Raw genomic sequence first — 26077 nt, forward strand, 5'->3', positions numbered from 1 at the left:
GTCTGCTTCACACAGCATCACCAGGATACTAGGACCTCCAGGAAAGGAAAAAGAGAAAGCTGCTCTCTGAGCAAGACCTTAGCAACTGGAGGGCACTCTCCCAAGTCAGCAGCAGTACCTGTGAGCTAGAGGTATAGTCCAGAGCCAGTAAACCCAGCACAGCACCCGCCACAGGTAACCCAGCACAGTGCCCGTCACGGGTGACCCAGCACAGTTCCTGCCACGGGTGACCCAGCACAGCACCCGCCACGGGTAACCCAGCACAGCACAGCACCCACCCCGGATAAACCAGCACAGTGCCCGCCACGGGTAACCTAGCACAGCACCTGCTACGGGTGACCCAGCACAGCGCCCACCACAGGTGACCCAGCACAGGTGACCCAGCACAGGATCCACATTTTCATCATTGTGTATCCCTGCTACAATCAAGCGGTTTGGGTGGCATGATGTGTTCAAGTGACACAGAAAGACAGGAAAGAACATCATATGCCATACATGAGGACATCCATGCCCAGAGACAAAGGGGTACAGAGGACTGGAGAAGATCCACTCCTGGCTGCCCCTTCTCTGCAGTAGCTAAGTTCCCTCTTTGGGTACGGGTGGCCATGTCTGACAGACAGCCAAATCAAAATATCATGATATAATCATTTTTGAGCACTCAAGGGGTACTTCTGGGACCCCCTAGAGACATGAGCAATGTGTGAGAGGGAGCATGCCACAGTCAGCTGTTCTGGTCACCGTAACAAAACACCTGGGTTTCACTCTAGACATCTGGAGGCATCTGGAGCCCTGAAGTTGCTGCCTAGATTCCTGCTATGCCAGAGGACAGGAGACCTCAGGGAAATCACCTGAGAGCATGGGGAGGTGGGACTTCAGCTCTTCCAGGTGACAGAGATGGTATCTTAGTTAGGATTTCTATTGCTGTGAAGGAAACCATGACCATGGCAACTCTTTTTTTTTGTTTGTTTGTTTGTTGTTTTTTCGAGACAGGGTTTCTCAAACAGTGTGTAACAGTGTTAGCTGTTCTGGAACTAGCTCTTGAAGACCAGGATGGTCTTGAACTCACAGAGATCCACCTGCCTCTGCCTCCCGAGTACTGGGATTAAAGGCGTGCGCCACCATCACCTGGCGACCGCGGCAACTCTTAATAAAGAAAACATTTAATTGGGGCTGGCTTAAAGGTTCAGAGGTTTAGACCATTATCACCATGGTAGGAAGCATGGTGGCACACAGCCATGGTGCTGAAGAAGGAGCAGAGAGTTCTACATCTGGATAGTCAGGCAGCAGGAAGAGAGAGTGATGCTGGGCCTGGCTTGAGCATCTGAAACCTCAAATCCCACCCCCACTGACACACTCCCTCCAACAAGGCCACACCTCCTAACAGTGCTGCTCTCTGTGGGCCAATGGGGGTCATTTTCATTCAAATCACCACAGATGGAATGCCACGTGTAGGTAAGGGAAGGAGTTGTCAGCCATTATGGGTGCTGGGCAAGGACAGGAGCAAGACCTGAAAGCTAATGACAACCTGCAATGAGAGGGCCGGTCTTTCAGCAAAGCTTTCTTCAACTCTGACAGAACCAAACAAGAGAGTTTTCTAAAAATGGCACTGACTAGCCCTGAGTCTCTCATAAGACTATACACCTTCCATGCATCTCAAATATTAAAACTTGGTAGAGCCCCGTGAGTCAATATGGTGTGATTTCAGTATGTGTTTACCATATGGGGTCACTGTCAGGCCAGGAGAACTGGCTCCCAAACTTCCAAAGAAGGAAAGCAGAACTCCTGGGACACCAGCCATTCCTAGAGTGTGCTTAGAAAAATAGGGATTTTCCTAATTATCAAGCCTTTTGTTGTATTGGAAAATAAATGAAGCTGTAGTTTATATATGTCATGAATGTTACGCATCTTTTAAAAGTTTTATGCCCCAAGTCTCTATTTAAGATTCTTTTAAAAGCATGTATGTGTGTGTGCCTGCATGAGTTTGTGTATACCACATGTCTGCAGGTTCCTGAAGAGGCATCAGATTCCCTGAAACTAGAGCTACAGAGAGTTAAGAGCTGCTAACTAACCCAGGACCCCTGTAAGAGCAGGAAATGTCCTTAACTTCTGAGTCATCTCTCTAGTCCCCAGCCTGGAACATTTTTAATTTTAGGAGTTTTATATTCTACGTTTTTGTTTGGTTTGATTTTGAATTCCCCAATTTACCATGCACATGGGGAGCAAGGGGAAGGGACAGAGGCTCTTTGGTTGTAACTGGGAAAGGAGAGGAGTACCACGGATCTAAGGCAGATCATGAAGTCTGTTATTCCTGACAGGTCCTACAGGCTTGCTTCCACCCTTCTGCTTTGGTATAGCCCATCAAAGTGGTTTGAAGAAGAATGGTCCCCATATGCTTATATATTTGAATACCTGGTCCCCAGTTGGTGAAAATGTCTGGGAAAGATTAGGAGATATGGCCTCGTTAGAGAAACCATGTCATCAGGGAAGGGTTTTGTGGTTTCAAAAGCCCACACACCCCCAGTCTTTGTCTCTCTGTCTGTCTGTCCCTCCCAACCCTGGCTGTGGATCAAGAAGTGAGCTCTCTGCTGGTCCTGTTACCATGCCTTTGCTCCACCATCATGGATTCTAACCCTTTGAAACCACAAGCTCCAAATTAAATTTTTTTTTATTAGAGGAGCCGTATTAGTGTGGCCGCTTCAACTTTTTTTTTATTGAAAAAAATTTTCCCCCTCCTCCCGCCCCTCTCCCCCTCCCCCCACTCCTCTTCTCCTCCCTCTCCAGCCCCAAGAGCAGTCAGGGTTCCCTGCCCTGTGGAAAGTCCAAGGTCCTCCCCACTCCATCCAGGTCTAGGAAGGTGAACATCCAAACTGTCTAGGCTCCCACAAAGCCAGAACATGAAGTAGGATCAAAACCCCGTGCCATTGTCCTTGGCCTCTCATCAGCTCTCATTGTCCACCATGTTCAGAGAGTCCAGTTTTATCCCATGCTTTTTCAGTCACAGTCCAGCTGGCCTTGGTGAGCTCCCAATAGATCAGACCCACTGTCTCAGTAGGTGGGTGCACCCCTCGTGGTCCTGCCTTCCTTGCTCATGTTCTCCCTCCTTCTGCTCCTCGTTAGGACCTTGGGAGCTCTAAATGTTTTCTTTCATAAATTGCCTTCATCACGGTGTTTTACCCCAGCAATAAAAAAGTAACTAAGGCACCTACTGAAGCATCTCCTTCTTAACTAGAACAACAGCGTCTATCACCCAACACCTGCTCAGCTCAATGAAGGCAACCTGCAAAACATGAAGGCTCAGCCAGGAGTGGTGGTGCACACTTTTAATCCCACACTCTGGAAGCAGAAGCAGGAGGATTCCTGTGAGTTCAAGACATCTGATCTGTGGTTCTAACCCCTAACCGCAATGCTATGACCCTTTAATACAGGTCCTCATGTGGTGACCCCCAACCATAAAATTATTTTTGTTGCTACTTCATAACTATAATCTTGCTACTCTCATGAATCGTAATGTAAACATCCGATGTACAGGATTTCTGATCTGCAGCCTTGGTGAAAAAGTTGTTTGACCCCCAAAGTAATATTGACCCACTGGCTAAGAACAGCTGGTACAGGCTGTTCAGGTAGCCAGGGTTACATACTGAGGCCTCGTTTCAAAAGAAAACAACAAAAACTAAAAGAACACACGAAGAGCAGCCCTTCTCTAGCACATCGTGTGTGCAGCTTGGTTTCTACTTCTTCCCCATGGGCTTGCTTTCTTCCTGCAGCTCCGACCCATTACCCTTAGACCATGCAGTTCCCTTGCTGACTATGCACTCTCCGGAAGTGTTCCTACGGGCTCGACTGCATCTGACAGGAATGACTCACTGCCTGTGACTAGTGGTTTCCAAATGCTCCCTTTCAGAAATAACACTGGGATGAACATCCTCGCAGAGGAATCTCTACCTGCAGACTTAATTGTTTCCCCAGGATAAATCCCTAGAAATGGAATCAGCAGGATAAAGGGAGGATATCTTTTAAAGGTTTTTGGGGCAGACTGCCAAATTGCTTGGCAGGAATCTTGTATCTTCCACTCCCACAGTTCCAGGAGACTCCCCAGCACACACCTCCACCTGCAAAGAATACCACCACCCACACGAACAAATAGAAAACACCAGAAATGTGCTCGTTTGGCAGATCTGGTATCAAATTTTACATGCAACTGTGAGACTGAGACCAGCGTCTTCACAAGTCACCATGTCTTCCATCGCGCTCCAATCTTTTCCTCTATTCCTAGTTGGAGGTTCCTTCAAAAATCACAGGGGTTCAGCTGGGAGAGGTGGCACAGGTGTTAAGCTTTTGGGAGGCTGAGGCAGGAGGGTCTTGAGTTCAAGACCAGCCTGGGCTACACAGAAAGATCCAATCTCAAATGAACAAAGAAATGGGCATATTGTCTACATGTTGCAAGTATTCTTCCTGGTTACCATCTAACTGGTGATTTCCTTCCTGTTTTATTTCTTCATGCATCTTGAAGTCTACACGTGCACACATTCTTCAAACACAACAGCTGTAGCCTTGCAGCTTCAGTCTCTAGTACTATGGTATAGAAAGATAGTTCTCATCTCATAATTGCTTACTTATCAACACTTACTTGTTAGTACTTTAATGTTTTTATTTTTACTCTTATGTTTTAATCCATGAGGACAAAGCTCTGTAAGTAAGTAAAGCTAAACAACAACAACAATAATAATAACAAAAACAAAACTAGGCTGGAGCCAAACTAGGGATGTGCCTGGGATTAAGTTTTACTCTTAGTTACGGTTAAATAGCAACTAAATATATTAAACTACAATTTCCAGACTTTCTAGTATTTTCCATGAAAATACTATTTTCACCCCAATGTCAAAATGTTCAAATTATTATAAATATATATTTCAATATCTGGTCATCTCCCTAGATTCTGGCTGGAAATTATATTAAGGGGGGAAACTGAAATATTGATGATATTGATGGGACATCCAAACATTTCCATGTAATCATTATGTCTTTCACACCAGTTCAACAGGTTTTTCTGAGTCCCCTTCCTAGGGGTTCCAGCTTTGATCCCATCATGAATAAAAGCATTTCCCTGGTGCAGGTCTAGGGCTGTGCCAGGAAACTCCCATCAAGCCAGTCCGGGCTGGTCCCCAAGCTCTGACTGAATGGGTTACCTCCAGCACTTCCCTAGTTTGGCTTCAGCCTCCTTGTTTTTACTTTGCCTACTTAGAGCTTTTTTCAGGTTGGTTCAAAACTCACAAACCTCTGCCTCAGGCTCCTGAGTAACAAGGACACAGGCCCTCACCACCAAGCCCACTCAGGATACCTTTCTGCCCGTAAGCCACCCTCATTCCCCAGACATAACCCTGCTCTGAAGTCAGACTTTTCTCCCAACTGCAAACGTGCCTGCCCTGGGCTTCCTCACTGGAAAAGGCTCCCCTTTCCCAACCTGAGCCCAGCAATCCCACCGGCTTTGCATAAGAAATGGCAATGCCATTGTGGAGGTACGACCACCCTCCCCATCATGGCTACAGGAGCAGTGTGCAGGAAATGGATCTGGGTGGCAACGATGCGCACCCCATCACAGAGGAGGAGCTCCCCCAACTCACTCCATGATCCATGAGTCAAAACAGAGAAGACAAGGAAGATGGGCGCTGAGGACAAAGGAGGGCCTATGCTTCTCCCAGTGAGCCAACGGGAGTTATCTTTCAGCCAGGCCAGTCACATTCCTAGGATCTCCTGACAAGGTCTAAGGTTCCTACCACTCAAGGGAAGGTTGGAGCCTGTACTTGGAAATCAAGTCTCCCTGACCATGGCCCAGACTTGCCTGGGTAAAGATTGTGTCTCTCACCCCAACGGCACAACAAATTTGCCTGTAAAGCTTGTTAGACCCAGACAGTCCCACCCAGACCTCCTGAGTCAGCCTGTAGGGTGAGGCCTGGGCAGCCATGGGGCTACCAACACAGGCCTAACAGGTAGGAAAGCCACCTTCGCCAGTGCTGAGGCACAGGCTTCCTGACAGGGAGCATGCCATTCCCTTCTGCAGATTGGTGTGGATGACTATCACAGGGGCAGGTGAGAAAGCCGAGATGGAATTCACATGTTCAAGGGCCCCAGGCAGGGAAGACCTCAAACAGTTCATGGCATTTGAAAATCCACCCTTTCCTGGCCTAGCTAGAACTCTGCATGTCCTGTGATTCCCAAGCATCCACTTCTCACAGATGTCTAAGTTGGTCCTGAGCCTGCAGAAACAAGGCATCTCCACTGACAGGGTGGGCTGTGGTGGAGGTGGGGATCACTACAGTCCCTCGTGTCCCATTCTGTCCCACAATGAGCCAAATCACCAGCTTAGCCCCACTGTACTGGGTCACTTCCATAGTTGTGATTCTGAGTCACAAGGACCCTCTGACACATTCCTCCCTATGCTGACATGGCTTTCTTGGGCTCACATATTTTTGTCTTCAAGACCCCCTCCTCCATTAAAACAATTGACTAAGCTGATTTTACTACTGAAGCAGTACAAAAATGAATATATCAACATTGTCTATTAAAACATTTCCTTTAACCCCTAGGTCACCTTTTCCCTCTGATCTGAAGCAATCAGAAATGAAAACCCTTCAACACTGAGTCTCCTTGCCCATAGCTAGCCCTTCCTGACCACGATCCCCCACGGGTCTTATGGACATCTCAAGTGGAAGGCCCAGCTCGAGCATGGGCTATGCCCACATCTTAGACCCATAGAGCCCTCAGAGCCCTCACTATTCTCTCCTGGAGCCTCACTGCGCATAAGGGGCAGGTTCAGAGTGCTCCCGGGATCCTCAATAGCCATGAGCTGAAGGAACCCTGGGCAGAATGAAGAGAAGTAAGGTGGGGACTAACGTTGCAGCAGCCGAGACTTGCTCTAAAGGAATTTGTACGAATCCGTTTTCTTTACCCTAACATATGCTCGATATAAGTCAATTCAAAGGGAGCAAAGGCTACACTCATGAAACAATGATGACTGATCCTGTTGCTCTGGACCATGGTGGCACTGAGCTCTGAGGGGCAAGGTGTGACAAAGGAGTCTGTTTGCTTAATGGCATGGCAGAGGAAGGAACCAGGATCTGATAGCCCCTTCAAGGACACGCCTACTTCCAGTGATGAAATGAACTCCCACTTGGCCATGCTTCTGAAAGATCCCACAACCTCCTGAATCCAGACTAAGTCAGTATCACACTTGACTTTCCGGTGGCGGTGTAGTTCATATTCAAACGGGCTTGGCACCCAGCTGTGTCTCAGAGCTAGGTATAGGCTCATGTTCACCGAGAAACCTGGCTTCTGAGGGGGCGAGACATACCTATAAGAGAGCCAGAACTTAGGAGAGTTCAATGGGAAAAGGGGGATTTGGGATACACTCCTGTCCCTGAGTGGGCAATGCAGACAGCCTGTCAACTTCTGTTGCTAATATTCCATACGGCTATGACACTTCTGTCTCTTTGGTAGTGAACATTTGCTTAATGCTTGGGATTGTTTTTAATAGCTGAAAGCTAAAAATAAACGAAATCCAGAATTAAACAGAACAGAGCAGTGACTACTAATTGGAATTTAGTTGTTCTCTTAGCCCCACTGCTTAATTGGAGTTTATGTTTGGTTACTTCTTTGAGACATTATTCTGTTCAGTCACACAGGTTTTTTTATAGAAAATATTTTAAAGAATATTAGGGAGTGGAAAGCTATACTTCATCTCATCGTTGGGGTGAAATTCCCAAATGCAGAGGTGACATGACTACAGCACCTCCTAGTGAAAACTATTGAAATTACAGGCAAAGTTCTCAAGAGGAAAAATGAACTATGGAAGACAGTCTGGGCTATCTGCTTCTCTGGAAGTCTACACAAATGAATTTTCCAAACACAAACCTTAATTATTTGTATCTGAAATTCTTATATACAAGTACTATCTTGAAAAGAAATCAATATCATATCACATATGTATGCAAGTGATTTTTAAATATGTGTGGATGTTGAGAGGATTAATAAAATACAGTGTCACCTATAAAACCCTCAAGACTCAGTGTCTTTTTGTTAATGATGTCCTTCCTAATGATAGACTGTGAAAATATAGTCACTATCATGTAAGGGTTTTCCAAATTGTTCACTGTCACATACACAGAGGAGCTAGGAATTGTGGCTTTAGGGAGAGTTGTCAGTTTTTAAGAAACTAAATATCAGGACTAGAGAGGATAAACAGCTTGTTATGCACGCATGAAAACACAAGTTCAGAACCCTGGTAGAAGCTGAGAAGACACTGTGGCCTTCTCTAGTTTCAGCACTCAGGAGACTGGGCAAGTTGGCTAGCTAGAATAGTTGGGATTGGCTAGCGTGGGTTCAGCAGGAGAGCTTGTCTCAGTAAATAAAGTGGAGTGTGATAGAGGAGGACGTTCAATGCCAGCTTCAGGTTTACATGTATGTACACAAGTGCACTCATAGGCTTGCAAACACACACACACACACACACCCCACATATGCATGCCAATATGAAAGAGAGAGAGGAAGAAACCAACACTATGGTATACTATATATTGATCCTTTGACACTTTTCAGATCATTGTTTTTTGTATGTTAAAGACTTGATCCCCGGAGAAAAGGTGGTGGTACTGAGAAGGCAGTAAACATTTAAGAGGTGACACTCGGTGGGATTTGGGGACTGCTGTTCTCTTTGCTTTCTAGCCATGTGTGGCCAGGCTGGTCCACCCACAGGTTCCTTGCCATCACCATCCTACCACAGATCTTAAAGCAATGGGCCAACTGACCATGCATTAGAACCTTCAAAGCTATAAATGAAAACAAACCTCTCTTTATAAACTGGTTACCTTGGGCACTTCTTGAAGTGACAGAGAACTGGCTAGAGAATCTGGGGAAGGATCCACTATGAACTTGAATTCTGTAGACAACCAGTAGCTGAAATTGCAATTCTGGACTAGAGACTGGATGGCCATCAGAAGAGGTTGAGACACGTGATACCAAATCACAGTGCTCATTTAGGAGTTGGGGAACAGCAGGAACAGATGATGTTTGGCAAGTACCTGCTCCTTCAGTTCATCCAGCACATGGTAAGCAGTTCACTGGGGATAGCCCTAGAAGCCAGACGAGTCAGGACCACAGCTGTCCACAGCCACACCCCCCACCCAGTGCCAACCCAGGATCCAACGGCCTCTGGGCTGCAGCCACCAGATCTGGACTCTAGCACACTCCCTCAGGCCCACCTGGGTCTCCTGGGCTGGTGACAGGGGAGCCATGTTTGCCTCCTACCCGGAGTTTCTTCACCTTAAAAAACATAGCATCATTTCTACTTTTAAACGCTTGTTTTTATTTTATGTGTATATGGATGTTTTGCCTGCATGTCTGTCTGTATACCACAAATGTGCCTAGATCAATGGAAGGCCAGAGGAGGTACTGGATCCCCTGGAACTAGAGTTACAGGTGACTGGGAGCCCCATATAGGTTGTAGGAATTAAACCCAAGCTCTCTGGAAGAGCAGCCAGTGGCCCTAACCACTTATCATCATTCCAGGTACCATCCCCTACCATCTCGAGACTTTCTAATTAGAGGGACAGTCATCAGATCTAACTACTCTGTAAGTACCCAACCACGCTTGGAGCATAGCAGCTGATCGGCCAGCTGTGCTCTCCCTTCGTCCTTCCCTTCAGCAGGCGAAGAAGGACTCAACAGCAGTCATCTCAGGCTGCTGTGGCGGGAGTGTCGTCTGTGTCCCCCAAAGCATCGCGTACAGGAACCTTGCTCCTCAGTGCAGTGACAGAGGCAGAGGGTCCTTCTAGAGAGTGGAGCCCACTAGAAGACAAATAAGTCCTTGGAGTGGCACCTCCGAAGGGATTTAGGCGATTCTCAGGGGATTCTAGTTAGTTCCAGTGACAGCTGATTGTCAAACAGAGTAAGTGAGCCTGCTCCTCAGTCTCTCTTGCCACGTAATTTCTCCCTCTGCTGACGGTTTTCCCTACCATGACGCTGTCTGCCGTCACGTGATGGAGTCAGAAAGCATTCACACGTGGCCCAAAGATGCCAGAGTCATGCTACTAAAGTCCCAGTTAAATAAACCTCTTTTCTTCAAGAAGTGCCTGGCCTTGATTATTTTGTTACACCCATAGGAAACGGCTTGTAGATGTGCTCACTCTTGGGTTGGCACGGGGTTAAGCACTACACAGGCACTGGTTCCCCCACCGAACCCTTATAACACCCCTATGCGTCAACACCAGTCCCTTCCCAGCTCTCAGGAGGAGGACAGAAGCAAAGAGACTCCACATCGAGAGGCTGAAAGAGCCAAGGTTTGGTCTTGGAGCTTTACTTTGAGATGGGCTAGAAGCTGTCAAGTACCCCTCACAACACAGCAGAGAGCCCTGCCTGACACCTCACAACCCCGCCTCCCACCACACCCAAGGCAGGCCCGGCACAGTCTGCCATCCACTCAAGTCTCACCAAGTGACGACTGTTCACCATCCCTAGCCACAGCAACGTTCCCCTCGCTCTGACATCCGTCATCCCCATCTGCAGCTTCCGCACACGCCACAGTTTCTAATCTCCTCACAGCAACACAGTGTGAGGAAGACAGTGGGGTCAGGCTTCACCAAAGAGCAAGGGCCTGGCTAGAGTGTCCAGTCAGTGCCCCGCATCCTGTGAGCCTCCCAACCCTGCCCTCCTGCCAATTGCTGAGAGAGGGGGAAGGGAGAGGCAGGATGGAGTCTTTGCCATCACTACAGTCTGGGGCTTCAATACAGGAGAGACCACAGGAAAGAGCTCTGGTGTGGACTGGAAACGAAGGAAACCCTCCCAGAGCCCAAATCCAGCTCTAGCCATGTCCACATCCAGCAAGTCATTCTTGACACTGAATGAAACACTGAAGACTTCACAAGGACATTCCCCTGCTGGGCATTTCCAAGTTCAGGGTTCATCACAAAACAAGAAGATGCAGGCTGGAGAGATGGCTCAGTGGTTAAGAGCCCTCGCTGATCTTCCAGAGACCCTGAGTTTAGTTCCCAGTAACCATGTCAGGTGGTTCAAAACCTCCTGTAATCCCAGCTTCAAGGGGATCTGGTCTCTGCAGGTACCTGAACTCACATGGCATTCACTCTTACACACACACACACACACACACACACACACAAACACACACTTTAAAATAAAAATAAATTAAAAAGAAAGATGGTCCCTGGTCTTCTACGTCATAACATGGACAAGTCCTGTGGCTCGGCTGTCCTTCAGTTTGCTTCTCTGTAAAACAGTGGCAGACGCAGCAAAGGAACAAGCTACTCTGAAGTCCTTGTTTGCCAGCTAAATTGTCTCAGGGTGATAAGATGAACACCCATAGGGCATATGGCATACGAGAGGGCAGCCTTGTCACACTGGGGATGCAAGCAGTGTGCCATTCTCTGGCTCTAGTTGGCTCCCTGAGCAACCCTGGCCCAGATCCCTCCCTTCCCTGAGCCTCAGTTTTCCTCCTTCTAAACTCACATAAGTGATTGGATGGATCATAATGAGAAGCCATGCTGCCATTATTAATTATTTGAAAGCACGGGTCGGTGAGGGTTTGTACCAGGCCTACTGAATATTCAGCATTCACTCCCCCCCCCCGCGTGCTCCTTGCACACGCACCCCTAAGAGACGCATTACACCTGAGGAGAATTGAGAGAAACCAGCTTCTGGTAGTAAAATAACTATCAGCGTTTACTTCATACAACACGACCAGTACAGACCCCACAGGAAAGGAAAATGGCTGTTGTGTAGAAATCAAACCCTGCTTTCAATCTGTAAGGAGAACGTGACAGAGACACCTGGGGTGAGAGCCTGGATGTGGGAGGCTGAAGGAATGAGAAGAGAAGAAAGGGGGGCAAGGAGGAAGAGAGAAAAGGAGGGAGGGGGGACAGAGGAAAGGCAAATTGGTGAATATCAAATCACTACTAGTTCCCCTTTGGTCAAAAACCACAGGTTTTCTGGAGAGACCTAGGAACAGCATGACCGCTGGGTCCATGCAGGGCTTATCCCCAGAGCAGGTAGGGGCTCCCCCTTCCAGTGCCCTTTCCACCCCCTAGAGGGAGCACCAGCTCATTTAAATAGTTCACCCATCAGGTCAGAAGGACCCCACCATCAGATCCGAGGCTACCCGCCTCCATCCGCTGTCTCCCACGTTCCCTGTGCCCCTTACAGTGTTCCCAGCTGCTAAACACATGGTCTTTTATGAAACCCTTACTCAGCATGCTGCCCCTTATCAACAGAAAATACAACACCCCACTTAGGGGGCTCCCGTCTCCCCACAGACACCAGAATTCACAGTGATTCCATACAAAAGCCCAATGAACAGGAAAAGAGAAAAATAAGCTGACTGCTGATCAATTATGACTCATGAAAAAAAATCAGCTATTTACATAGCAGCAAATTAAGTGTTGCTTCCCACCCACGCCTGGCCATGCAGGGCTCCTTAATAATCACCCCGCACCGAGAAAGTGTGAGAACACTCACCTCGCATCTCGTGTGCCCTCTCCTTGAAGGCAGGTCTCCTGCTGCCCTGATTTCCCAGCTCTTGGCTTGCAAGCCCCTAAGTCTGAAAGGGTTATCAGCATCTGTCTTCGCCTTGTTTTCCCACCTGTTCTGATCCTCAGGCTGGAAGCTTCTATCTGATTTCTCTATGATAACAGAGCTGGGACTTCGGGGCTCATGTCAGGAGGCACCTGCACAGAAGCGTTCAGCCTTCCCATGAATGCTGGCAGAGGTCCTAGATGCTCGAGCACGTCTCCATGGGCTCTGAACAGCAGATGAGACCCTCCATCCGGAATGGGTGTTTACAGGCTGAAGACACGTGGCCCGAAGCCACCAAAACTTCCCTGAAGGCCAGATCTGCCCTGTTGTCGAGGTTCCACCTGGATGTCTAGCCGAGGACCAGGCGTTTAACAATCTGTCAGCCCTGCATTTCCTGCCTTCAGTCGTCTTCTGCTTAGATTAATTAAGACTGAGTTCCAAATAACACAGATGCTGTCAACCAAGACCCATGAAATCTCAGTACCAATTCATCTCATGGGAAAGAATCTTGGTGTGAAAAAAACTTAATTCAGGCAGGATGCATCAGAGGAGGAATCTTGTCTATATACAGGAAATAGACATCAGGGTTAAGTACTCAGAAGTAATCAGACAATTAATTATGAAGAAACAAAACATGGACGAGGCTGGTCATAGTTGTTCTGTTACTAAATGGTGGAAGATTAGAAATGACCTATCCGAGATGAGGCTTTGATGATGAAATTAAGACCTACCCATGGAATGGATCCACCCCAGCCAGGGGACGGATGCAAAGAAGAAATGTCTAATAATCCAGTAATGTGGGAAAGAAACTCCATACACAATACTTTTGAAAAGGTAGCCCACAAAGCAATATGGATATCACCTCTGCTTATAAACAATGCCCATGCCACAGGATCTGCAGAAGACTGGGGTCCCCACACCCTGACCAAGGCAACCCAAATCTGCAGATACTCAAGTCTCTTTGTTATGTTTTGAATGTTAAGTTTCTCCCACAAGTTCATTGGTCTGAGTACTTGGTTCCTAGCTGATGGTACTCTTTGGGCAGGTGTGGGATCTTTAGGACGTGGGACCTAGCTGGAGAAGGCTTGCCGGAGGGCAGTCTCCGTGGGAGGATTACAACTTGGCTTCGCTTCCAGCACAGACTCTCCCCCTTGCCTCCTAATTCGCTGAGAAGTAAGGAGTAAGAAGTGGCAAAGTCCTGTCGCCAGGAACACCGTGAACTCTATCATGTCTTCCTTACTACAAGAAGCTACACTTTCAGACGGTGGCAAGACAAAGTCCTTCCTCTCTCGGGTTACTCTCTTGTCAATGATTTGGTCATAGCGATGACAGAAACAACCAATACACCCTTAAATAAAATGTCAGGGCTGGAGAGATTGCCCAACAGTTAGTGCTTGCTGGATCTGAGTTTGGTTCCAGCTCCCACATCAGGTGACTCAAAACCACTTGCAACTCCAGCTCCAGGGGATCTGGTGCCCTCTTTTGTCCTGCGAGGGCACACACCCATGTGGCATACACTCACACAGACACATATACACACACAAACAAAAATATTCTTTAAAAATGGCATAGCATTTGCATAGAAACTATATGTATCTTCCCACATACTTCAGATCATCTCTTGATTATTTATAATGCCTACCACAATGCAAATGCTATGCAAATAGCTGGTGAGTGGCATTGTTTAGAGAATACAGACAAGGGGTGGGGTTGCAGGGGCGGGGAGCTCAGGCATAGTCGGTTGAGACAATTTTTTTTCAAATGTTATTAATTTGCAGTTGACTGATGATGGATGCAGAACTCACAGCTATCTACCAAAGGGTGACTGCATATTCTAACCCAGTGTATGCATGCATTCATGGGTCTTCATATGGCACAGGTACTTGGAAGGATGTGTCCCAGACGATATGGAGATATTTGTTACTTTTCTGTCCCTGGGTTTGCCTGATGGTGAGACCCCTGAGTCTGCCAGCGGCATCTGGCCTGGTGCCATACAGGAGAGCAGCCGAAGAGTAGCTGAGCCATGACAGTGAACCAAAGCACAAGTCTGGGCACAACCCAGTCTGTCTGACAGGCCTGCTCAATGCAGTTTGTTCCTTCCTGGCCTTCCCTGCTGGCCCGGACAGGTCCTCCCCGACCCAGAGCCTCCTGAAGTCTCTCTGCTCTAGAATGCGGTACCAGATAAGACACACCTACCACAACACCTCAACCCAAATGCCTGTCTTTTCTCATAAAGATCATGAAGAAAAGAAGATAAGATGAGCCAGGCCTCAGAAAGTGGTAACTCACCCCTCAAAACACTTGTGCATGGCCGCTGAGATCTCGTCTGCAATCCAAGAGCATATTGAAAGTACAGGGACACAGAGACACCAAAGGAGGCAGGGAACTAATCTCCCACAGAGATCCCGGCTGACGCTAAGCAGGGATTCAAAACTACATGGATTCTGGGTCTTCTGGAAATGAAGACTGCAAATTCATTACATGAATCCTGTAGGAGATATTTAATACAAAGAAATAAATAAGGCATGTGTGTATTAAACAGATAGCAAAAGTCGGGAGGCCCAGAAAATGCCTAACGCTCACAATGTCCTAAATATACCCAGGACAGCTGGGCATCAGATATCATGACACTCTAAATACAGAAGAGACACTCAATATTCATATGCATAGGACTATATATTCAAGAGAACCTAATATCCAGGCATAATCCAGTTACCCATGGGTGACACCTGTTCTGGTCATCCAAGTTCAGACTCGCGGAGCAGAGCAGTTCCATGTTCCCTTACTAGCATGTGTACATTCTTGGCTCGGGGCACCTACAACATGTACGGCCTCACTGCGAGTACTTTAAGTCTGGTGCTCAGAACCACAGACTAGTGGGAAAGTAAGATACTGCAGCGAGATGGAATGGGAACACCTGCAATATAGCGTGCAGGTGCTGGGGGCCTTCATCTTCCCTAACGGTGTCTATCCACCTACTCTATCTCTGTCCCTGCTTATCACTGCGTGTTTAAAATTGCATCAAGGCCATTGCCCACCTGGCATCTTCTAGCGTTGGTTCTGCGCTGGAGCGCTTTGTACTATGGGCGCTATGGGCGCTATGCCCATTCTTCTTAAATAATACCAGATCCCAAATGCTAAGTGCTTTGTGCTGTCTCACGAATAATTCCAACTGGGAACTCTAATAAGTGCCCTCATACATTCTTTTATTTAGACATTCCTGTTTATTTTGTGAGCATGCATATATGTGTACAAGTGTGCATGCAGAGACCAGAGACCAGCCTCTCCTACGACCATATGAGTGCAAGGGACGGAGCTCAAGTCTAAGACTTGGGGGTAGATGCTCTACCTGCTGAGCCATCTCTTTGGCCCTTACCTTTTTGCATTCTTCTAAGGCCGACACTTGCAAATTATTAATAAGCCATTCTCTTCATTATTTACTACGTAACATGTGTGTGTGTGTGTGTGTGTACACCACCATTCCTATTCCATGGGGAACCTGGGGTCACAGACTCCTAAGCAGTAGTACAGAAACCAAAGCCCGCCCTCCTCACTGGAATGAACTCCCTGCTGTGAGAAAGCAAAGAGTCCCTTTGACATTTCCAGGTCCCACACTGAGGCTCTGCCTTTCTGTCTCTTGAAGACTGTGTGCAACACAACTAGTGTGCCTGGCGCCTCCCACCGACACGAGAATTTGGAAGCAGAACCATGAGAGATTTGGGTGTGGACTTCAGAGGTAAGGGTAGAAGTTGGTCCCACACAGCACAGCTAGGCAAAGACCTGAGGAACTGATAGATAACTTTCCATGCCTCGCTTCCCCCAAGGCTCTTTCTTAGTTTCTTTTCACACAAAACCACAAGAACTACTTGAGGCTGCCTCCCCTCAGGAATCTCTTCAGGAATGCTGACGGAAATTCTGAGGTTGGTGGTTGATGCTGACACACCTGTGCCTTCATTTCCTGGCAGCTCACTACTAAGGTTACAGAGAGACATGGCAGCCACCAAGCTCAGGCTATGGGGGATAGAGAGCTCTTAAAGCAATACAGAGAGTTTGGGGATACGTTTTCAGAATCACACGTGTGTTCTCAGGACCTTTCATCAGACCTAAAAGTTCACAGTCTTTTTCTGGATTTAATGAGAATCGTTAACAGGATCTGACGAGAACATGTCACCGTTTCCATTCAGCTTGGAGACAACAAGAAGAGCTTATTACCCTGGGTACTCTTGTTGTCCTGCCTGCTGGTGGCACTGCTGGCCCCAACAGGTCTCCCAGAAGCGAAGAGATGTGCACACCTGCCAGACACCTGCCAGACAAACCGCCGGCAGACACAAGCTTTAGTGGGTCTCTGGCTCCTTCTCACACTCATGTGGCTAAGTCTGTTTGAAGGCTCATCTCTTCCAAGGCTCACCTGGAGCACCAGCAGGAACCCAGGGTGAGCAAAAGCCAGGGCTCAGACACAGAGCTGCCTCCCTAAGAGCCTGCCTTACTCCCTAGGTGACTCCCAAGCCCTCAGAAGGGACAGTTGTAACCAGATTTTCTGTCATTCTGCCAACCCATCGTACACGCTAGGAATACCGTGGGTCGTTCGTAAGATGAAGCAGCAGCCCCAGAAACAGGAATCTGCATTCACTCGTGGGAATTAAAAAGTCCCGTGCACATAACCCAGGCCGGCCTACCGAAGGGAGTAATGGCGCTTTCCTGTCTTCTTTCCCTCCGTCTTTCCCCCACCCCGGGGGCCCCACATGACTGAGACACCCTCTCTCCAGGGACAGAGGAGGAGGGTAATTAATATAAGACTGCATTTTCAATTACGGAAGGAATACTGTGCTATTTCCATCTGTGTGCCACAAAGTGTGATGATTAAACCAGGACAACCGGCTTACCCTGTACCCCAGCATTTTATCATTTCTTTGCATTGAGAACATTCAAGATATTTTCTTTCTTCCTTTTTTTTCTTCCCCTAGACAGGCTTTGTTTGTGTTGCCTTGACTGTTCTGGAACTTGCTCAGTAGACCAGGCTGGCCTCAAATGCACAGAGATCCTCCTGCCTCTGCCTCCCAAGTGCTGGAACGAAAGGTGTGTGCACCAACACCCTGCAAAATATTTTCTTTTTGGATTTGAAATGGATAGTAAGTTATTTTTACCTATATTCATCTTGCTGTGCCAGAATATGATGCCCTCTTCTTGCTGTTCTCAAGGGAGCCTCTCTTCCTCAACTTCCCACCCTCACCCCAGTGCTCAAAAAAAAAAAAAAAATTACGTTTATATTCCCTTCACAGATCAGTAAGAAAGCTTAGCTGTTTTGGTCTAAGGCTCTATTCTAAGTCTTGAGTTCAACGACAGAAGGAACAACCTAGGAAGCATTCTTGGTCACAGATATTGAAAGGCTCTTCTGGTCCTGGGAGGAAATGAACTGGGAAAGACCCTCACGCCCAGAACCTATTGAAGGTTGAAGGTGAGGTGGCATGGCATGGCGAGCTTTGGTCCAGCTTCCTGTGTGTGATGGTGGGAAATGGCAGCCTAGTGTGATTTCAGAGAACCTCCACAGGTTATCTGCTCTCTAATAGGGAGGGACTTTGAAGCCTTGGGGGAGAAGTCTGAGACCCAGCTAAATAAAACTCAGCAGAAACCCTAGCCAGGAGACCATTGGAGCATTGGGGTGAGGGTGGGGAGTTGAGGAAGAGAGGCTCCCTTGAGAATAGCAAGAAGACCAACACAAAAGAGGCAACCCTCCCCATGTCCAGATGTCACCGTGGCTTCTTCCTGGTGTCTAGCCACCACCTCAACAAGAAGGATCCTAAAGAAAGACTGGGGGGGGTGCAAGCTACTTTAAGTTATACAGTGATTGAAATATCACTTGAATTAGGCCCAAGAAAAACAGAAATCCTGAGCTAGAACTAAGTATACCAGAAAGGAAGCCAAAATACTGTCTGGTGGCAAAATTAAGTTTACATTAAAGAAAAATAACAAAAAAAAAACCCACAAAAACCAAAAAATTGCATCCTTTCACAATAAGCCGGCAGCAGGAAATGTGTCCACCCTGATTCACAGAATTCCACTGGGTCCCCGTACGACACAGACAATATTTATAAGACTATCTGCCTGGGCTAACTTCCAGGGAAAAGCACGTCTCCAGCTTGCCAAGTCAAATGCAGGCCTACCAGGCTGTCCCAGAGAAAACTTAGCCTTCAGGAGGGCCCCCAGGCCTTCGCACAGTCTCTCTTTGTAACTGAGAACTCTCAGAGCTGGCTGTTACGCGCCTGCCATTCCGGCTGCTGTAACAAAGTGCTATAGACTGTGGCTTATAAACAAAAGAAGTTTGTAGTTCACAGTTCTGGAAGTCTAGGATCCAAGTACGAGCCGATCTGGTACCCGTGGTGAGGGTTGTTTCCTGACTCACAGACAGCACCTCACTGTGTTCTCACAGAGCCCAAGGTGGGAAGAAGCACTCTAACCCCAGGCAGAAGGCACCGGCGCATAAAACCATCACCACAGAGGCTAGGCTTTCTGTCCAGGACTCTGGAAGTGTCCGCGCACATGTGCGCACACGCGGGCACATGCACGCACACACGCAGAGTATTATCGTTTCTCTCATTCTCTGTAAGGGCAAACTGAGACTTCACAGCAAGTTTGATAAGGTCCAAAGAACCACGACGAACGGTGATGCACCTACCTAGGTCAACTATGCTAGCAGATACCATGTGCCGAATCTCATGCACTTGCCAGCTCCTGCAAGATGGATACTCCACTTAGTGGATTCTCCACTGATTCTATAAATGGGCAAGGACTGCTGGAGAGGCAGAGCAAATCTAGAACACCAGTGAGTCAAAGGCAAATGTCTCCGAGGTTACCAAAAAAAAAAAAAAAATCAGTAATGTTACTAGAAATGTTTCATGCAACATTTTGAAGCATTAAATATGAAAATCCATGATGTACAAAATACCTCAATTTTAAGTAAAGGCAGGATCAGCCTCCCTGATTTCTCAGTCTTGTCTACTGCTCCGAGATGAAATTGCACAATACTAGGACTGAGCCTGGAATCCAGCCCAGCTAACGCAGACAAGGCATCTTCACGCCACCCCACGGGGGAGCTTTCTCTCCACCATTTTATAATCTCAAAGAGCTCTTGAGGCGGCCCCAGTCCTCAGTCATCTCAGGTGTGTGTCGGCATGACTGAGCTCCCAAGGAACACCAGCTTGGGGAGATTCGATTTCGTTGTTGCTATGTGTTTAGGTAAATGGAAGGAAGTTCCAGCCTCCGCCAAAGGACGGGCATACTTTAAAATAGTTGTGGAAGGTGCAAGGTGGGCTTCCAATGGATCACACAGGTGTGTGTCTCCCATTTGGATTTTCTGGTTCAATTCTGACGCGATACCAACTGTCCACCTGCCACCTGCAAGTCCAGTCACACCAGGGTCCTCACCCCCACCCCTCCGCTTGCATTTCAAAAGCCAAATGCGAGCTCATTTGGGCAACTACTTAGGCTCTCGACACATGTAAACTCACACTGAAAATGAAGTCCTGCCGGTTAGGAAATGACTGTTCAACAAATATTTGTTGACTCAAATTTTGATTTTTTTTTTCCTAAGATTCAACTCAGAATCCCTTCTGGTGACTTGTAACCTAAGCTCCAGACCTGTTAAATAAACCATGGCCCGAAGCATAAGGACGTCAGTCAATGTCCACTGGTCTCCCTCACCGTGGCCTTTGGAGACAGACAGGATTATGCCCAGTACTAAGAATTGAAACGCACGCAGCAAGCCCGTCTCCCCCTCTTCCTCTGTTTTCTTAGTGTTAAAACTGGTTAAACTGCTCAGTTCTGCCTCACATTTCAAAGTTAAGTCCAGCAAAGTGCTCAGAGGAAAACTTTGGGCACTTGCGCGTCTGGCTCCCCTCGCCCCACCGGCCACGGTGTCGTGGACGTGGCCCCCACACGGGTGGCGTGGGCCCCGGGTCCGAAGAGCCCGGGCTGACTGGGCTCTGCCTGCCACCACCTCCCCAGGTCCACGTGGGGACAAGACTTCGGGAACACACCAGACCCCCGGCCCCGACTCCCTCCACCCCTGCGGGGTCTGCGCCCCACGCGCGCTGCGTGGCCACGCATTTCAGACCGTCCCAGGTACCTGGCACTGGAGCGTGGCCGTGCTTGGCAAACGCGCCGGGAAGGGCTCAGTCCTCGGGGACACGCAGGGGCTGCTCCGTCAGAGTGCGCGCTGGCCCCCGGCCGCAGCGTCGAGGGCCGGCGGCACCGCGCAGCAGGGGGCGGTAGGGTGCAGGGAGCACGGGGTCTGCGGCCGGGGGATGGACGCGGACACGGGCGCGACCCTCGGGCAGCCGCGCTGGTCCTGCGCTGGGCGCGCACTCGCGGATCCCGGCTCGGCAGCGCGCGGCCCGGCGGGGGCGGACGCGGCTGCTCCGCTCGGCTCAGCTCTTCTCCGCGCCGCCCAGGCCCGCGCGCCTCCCCCGCGCCGCTCCCGCCGGGCACGCGGGACCCTGGCCACCCCACGCGGCGGCGCTGCGGAGCTGGGAACCTCTCTGGCCCCTGCCTGCACGAGGCCCGAGGGCCCGGGGACCCCGCGGGAACGGAGACACCCAAGATCAGGGCTGCTGCCCGCCACCTCTCTACCACCTGGGCCTCAGAGAGTGGGCGCCTGTGTGCAAGGGAAGGACGTGTGCGTACGAATGCAAGTCAAAGTTGTTGTTTCATAACCTTGTGGGTCCCAGCGTGTGAAGGCTCATAAGGGGAGCTGCCACTCTGACTCTAGGTTAATTGCTTTGACACTGGCAAGTGTGGGAAGAAAGGTTGGAGGAGACATCTCTACCTGGCTCCCCAACCCCCATTTAACTGAGGAGCTGCCCATTTTGGGAAGAAACTGGCTCTGATTGCCAGCTCATCTAATCAGCTACCTACAGAACCCCACTTCCCACAAGCTTTGGTCTGCTGGCACGGCCTAGAACCAACTCTCCAGGACCATACCAACCAGAACCTCAGGTGTCATCCCTGTCAAGGCGGAAGAACCAGGAACGTCAACTGAGTCCCAGAAGGGCTCCGAGGCTGTAGCAGCATGAGCCCTAGCCGAAAGAGAGGATTCTACCATCAGACAGTGGCACTGGAGTGGCCTCCGAGTTCTGACTTCACAGCGATGTTAGTGTTATTGAAAGACCTAGAGGATTCCACACCCCAGCGTGGAGCTGTGAGGTGATGGCTTGCGACCAGAGACACCGAGAACCCCAAGAGCCCACACTTGCACCACTATTTGGAAAAGCTTCTCCCCACAGCTGGCTGAAAAGTGAGACCAAAATCCCAAAAAGAGTAGGAAGACAGGAAAAGAACTTAGAGCTAGATCTCATTTAGTTGGATACATAAAAGGAAGTTAGTTGCCTTCTTAAAACTTTTTGATGTAATCAACCCCTTTGGTTCAAGCTAGTCACTTAAAAGTCCCCTTTGATGGTTAAATGAATTAATTCCCTCTATGAAAAGAACATGAACAAATCGTGAATCAGTCTCCCAGCCCCCAAACTAACAACCATTCCCAATGAGCAGGTGACTCACGGCGGAGAAAATGAATTGGTTAGGTGTGTATGTTTGCCTTGTTTGAAATCCTCAGACTAAACTGAACAACTACAGAGCAAACAAACCCATGCCCTCACCCATCTTGAGTCTGCTGCTGCTTGCTATTCACATCCACATGTGTTCGGCACGACTGTAACCACTAAATATTTATTGACTCCATAAATTATCTTTCTAACCTAAGAATTTTGTTTCCAGAATATCAGGAGCCTCTGGCTTTATTTGTATGTGCTTGTGGGTGGCTTTTGAAGTTCCTGGAGGGTTTCAGAGGGGGGAAAAAAAAACCCAGAGGATCTTGGTGATTAGCTAAGGCTGAGAACACGGTGTCAACACCCAAAATAGAAAGCGGTTGGGAACTCTGTGACTAGGTTAGCAACATGGAAAATGATCTGTAGGCTGGAGAGTGGGGGCCTCTGTGCTTTCAAAGAAGGGAATGGGACGTCCACCTTCACGGACACCTCTGGTTCTCAGCCGCTGTCCATGAGACTCTTCATAGTATTTCTGTCACCAAGCCTGCAAGCCAGCTGAGAAAAAAAAGCTGACAGATCCAAGGAAGGCTTTGTAGAACTTCAAAGAAAACACAGTTTCTTAAACCCCACAGAAACTACCACTCAGCCAAAAACATAGGGTCGGTGACTTTCCAGATGCTAGAAAGTCTGTCTTAGTGATCGCTAAATATCCAAGGGAGGAGACCCCCACCACACACACACACAAGACAAAGAATGCCATGCTACCTCTGTTTCTATTAGGTCTACTCTGGAAACACAGCATTGCCAAAGGAGAGATGCTGTCCCAACCCAGTCACTCAGTGAAACGCTTCAGTCTCCAGCAGAACCCTGAACAAAAGCTCTACTTTACTGCCCTGTTTCAAGTGAGAGACTAACGCAGTTTTTTTTTTCCATGCTGTGGGCAAACAAACAAGGTCTGTGGCCACAGTCACACAGGTATTAAGTGCAAAGCCAGAGTTCGAACCCACAATCTGTGTTCTTACTGCTGGGCAGAGAACTGCCCCTCTCAAAGTGGCCTCTAACACTGATGACGAAGAAAGTTTTGAATTTAGAAAAAGAGACTGAGCCGTACCTACTCCCAGAAAGACGCCTCCTTCAGGGCATCAGAAAGCAACGTTTTAAAAAGCTTTTCATTTTTACATTTTAAATTATTTCTATTTCCTTTTCACTCCGTTATTCCTGTGCTGGTTAGTTTGTGGTCAACTTGACACAAGCTAGAGTCATCAGGGAAGAGAGACCCACGATTGAGAAAATGCTTCCCTTAGATTGGCCTGTAAGCATGCCTGGGGACATTTTCTTGATTGATGATGGATGTGGGAGGGCCCAGCTCACTGTGGGCGGTGCCACCTCTGGAGAAAGAAAGAAAGAAAGAAAGAAAGAAAGAAAGAAAGAAAGAAAGAAAGAAAGAAAGAAAGAAAGAAAGAAAGAAAGAAAGAAAGAAAGAAAAGGAAGGAAGGAAGGAAGGAAGGAAGGAAGGAAGGAAGGAAGGAAGGAAGGAAGGAAGGAAGAAAGAAAAGGAAGAGAGAAAAGCAAGCCAGGAAACAACTTTCCCACATGGTCTCGCTTCAGTTCCTGTTCCCAGTTTCTGCTTGAGGTCCTGCGCTGGCTTCTTCTCTAAATGATGAACTGTGGGGTGAGACTGTAAACCAAAGACCTCACCACCACCGCCGCATTGCTTTTGCTCAGTTTCCTGTCACAACAGTAGAAAGCAAACCAGGAGAGTTCCTGGCACCATCATCACCATTGTCACCAAGGAGATTTAGCCAGAAATGAATCTCCACTGGCCTGCAGATGCTTTTGGTTAAATGAGAGGCTTATGGTGGAGTGAAGAGAGAGTTAAGCCAGAGATGCTGGGCTTTCTCACCTCAGCTGGCAGAGGAGACATTGTGTTCTTCGGGACAATTCATCCCCAGACTCTGGGTTTCTGGAAGACAGCCAGTTTCTTTGGTTTCAGATTCAGAAGGCAGAGAGCCCCCGGAAAGCTCTTCCGGCGGAGCTCTGGAGCCAGTACCAGCCTGGTTGTCATCTCCAGGCAACAGGCAAGTCTTGGTGGCCAAGGTCTAACTGAGCCACCTCACTGTATGAGGATAGTGGCTGGAGCCCGAATCCCTGGCACTTACATAAATTCTGGTTGAAGTCATGGCTTTCAAACCTGAATTCCGGCCCTCACTCAGAAAGCAAAGACAAGGGATCCTCCCAAAGCTGGCTGGAGGGGCTATGCTATATTAGTCAGAGATTCTGCCTCCAGAGAACAATGAAGTAAGCCCCCCAAAGTCACCATCCACCATGATGGCCTTGTGTGGCTCCCCCATATGTTGCTATAGCACCCACTCTTTTCCCAAATTGACCTACTAGTCATCCCTCAAGTTTGCTGTTTCCTTCCTTCTGACTTAACCCATAAGTCCCGCCCTCTCCAGCCCCATGGCCTTGGTTGTCATGGCAGTGCTCTATACCACTCTTCCAGGTACCAGCCAGCAGTGAGGACCCTGAGCTCTTGGTCCTCCCATGATGCTTTTCTGTTTAAACACACAACCTCCACCAACTTCCTCTGATCCTACAGCCAGGCTGGTTTCCTGGTTGCCAAGAAAATGCATAGAGCTGCTCAGACTAAACACATAAAAGAGTTCTCCGGCCTCACTGGGCCTCTCTTTGCACGTTTAATTGCTTTCTGAACAGCCGGACCCACCATAATGAGAAAGAAGGGGGGACCTCCAGCAGTACCAACCCCAGAGGTCACTGCGACTGCTGTCTTGTTGTTGTGTGTCCATTTTCGTTTACCATAGAAAGGCTATTCCAAAGTCTCTATGTGGCTGAAGTTAAGGCATGGGAGGGAATGTATCTGAAAGGTAGAGCCCTTGCCTAGAACACCCCAAACCTTGGCTCAATCAATCCCTACCCCCATCAAACAAGAAAGCACAGTTCAGATAAAGACAAATAATTTTATACCCCTTTTAAAGAACTACACTATACTACATGTATTTCCCCGTGTGATAAAGAAGTCTTCGCATGTATAAATTCTTAACAACTTGCTAACATTCTGCTATATGGCTACCTCACAATTTAATATTTAGGCTCTTGCTGCTGTCTTGTTTCTGGGGTATGTTACAACCTTCCTTGACGGTATGTAGGTGACCCACCAAGGTGTGTATTCCGGCATCTCCTTCTGTTGCAGACAGGGGGTTCTGAGGTGAGTCGGTATGAATGAGCCTGAGGCTCTGGCCCCCCAAGAGCCTGAGACACAGTTGTTCATGGTTTCTTTTGTCCCTGAGTGGCTCCCTGCCGCCCATGGCTACTCTCAGGTGCTGTGTATTCCCACCAGAGTCTCTCGTGAATACATGGGTTTGCTTCTTTGCTTCTTCACCGGAAGTTAAACAGTTATGGAAAGGTGGTCTTCCTCAGCTGAGGGCACAATGGGAGGAGCTTCCTGGATTGTCTGGGTGGGCCCAACACTGTCTTAAAACTGCTCGTGGGAGAAGGGACAGGCGGTGTCCTGAGACCCTGCCGGAGACTGAGGGAACCTCCACTGAATACTGCCGCAGGGGCCATCAGCCTAGGATGGCGGGAATCGCTAATGCTAAAAAGGCAGGGAACCAGTTTCCTCCCCCCTGAGCCTCCAGAAGAATACAAGCCTACTAACTCCTTGATTTTTAGCCCAGTGAGATTCTCACCAGGGCCCCAACCCCCAGAACTCTAAAAGGATTGTGTTATTAAAACTACCAGTTTGGAGCTGAGGAAACGGCTCAGTGGGCAAAGTGCTTGCTGCACAAACATGGAGACCCGAGTTCAGATCCTCTCACCCACATAACGGGACAGATAGGAGGCTGTTGAGCTTGTGGTCAGCCAGCTTAGCCCAAACAGCAAAACAGCCCCAGTGAGAGGCTGTCTCAAAGGGATAAGGAAGAGCTGGAACAGAATACCACACA

General features: G+C 48.4%; 1 protein-coding gene across 3 annotated transcripts in view; it reads right to left on the bottom strand.

Moving 5' to 3' along the window:
- The window catches only part of Cracdl (CRACD like), a 126374-nt gene extending 105388 nt beyond the window's left edge, over positions 1 to 20986 (bottom strand). The window contains exon 1 of one of the 3 annotated variants that reach the window (XM_057751422.1): positions 20699 to 20986. The gene's annotated coding sequence lies outside the window, so the exon portion shown is untranslated. Of the gene's footprint in view, positions 1 to 19519; positions 19631 to 20698 lie in introns of those variants that run through there. The other 2 variants (XM_057751419.1, XM_057751420.1) reach the window with 2 other exon arrangements.
- Between the last annotated feature and the right edge of the window lie 5091 nt (positions 20987 to 26077).

Source organism: Chionomys nivalis, chromosome 19 (assembly GCF_950005125.1).
Source record: "Chionomys nivalis chromosome 19, mChiNiv1.1, whole genome shotgun sequence".
Taxonomy (NCBI): domain Eukaryota; kingdom Metazoa; phylum Chordata; class Mammalia; order Rodentia; family Cricetidae; genus Chionomys; species Chionomys nivalis.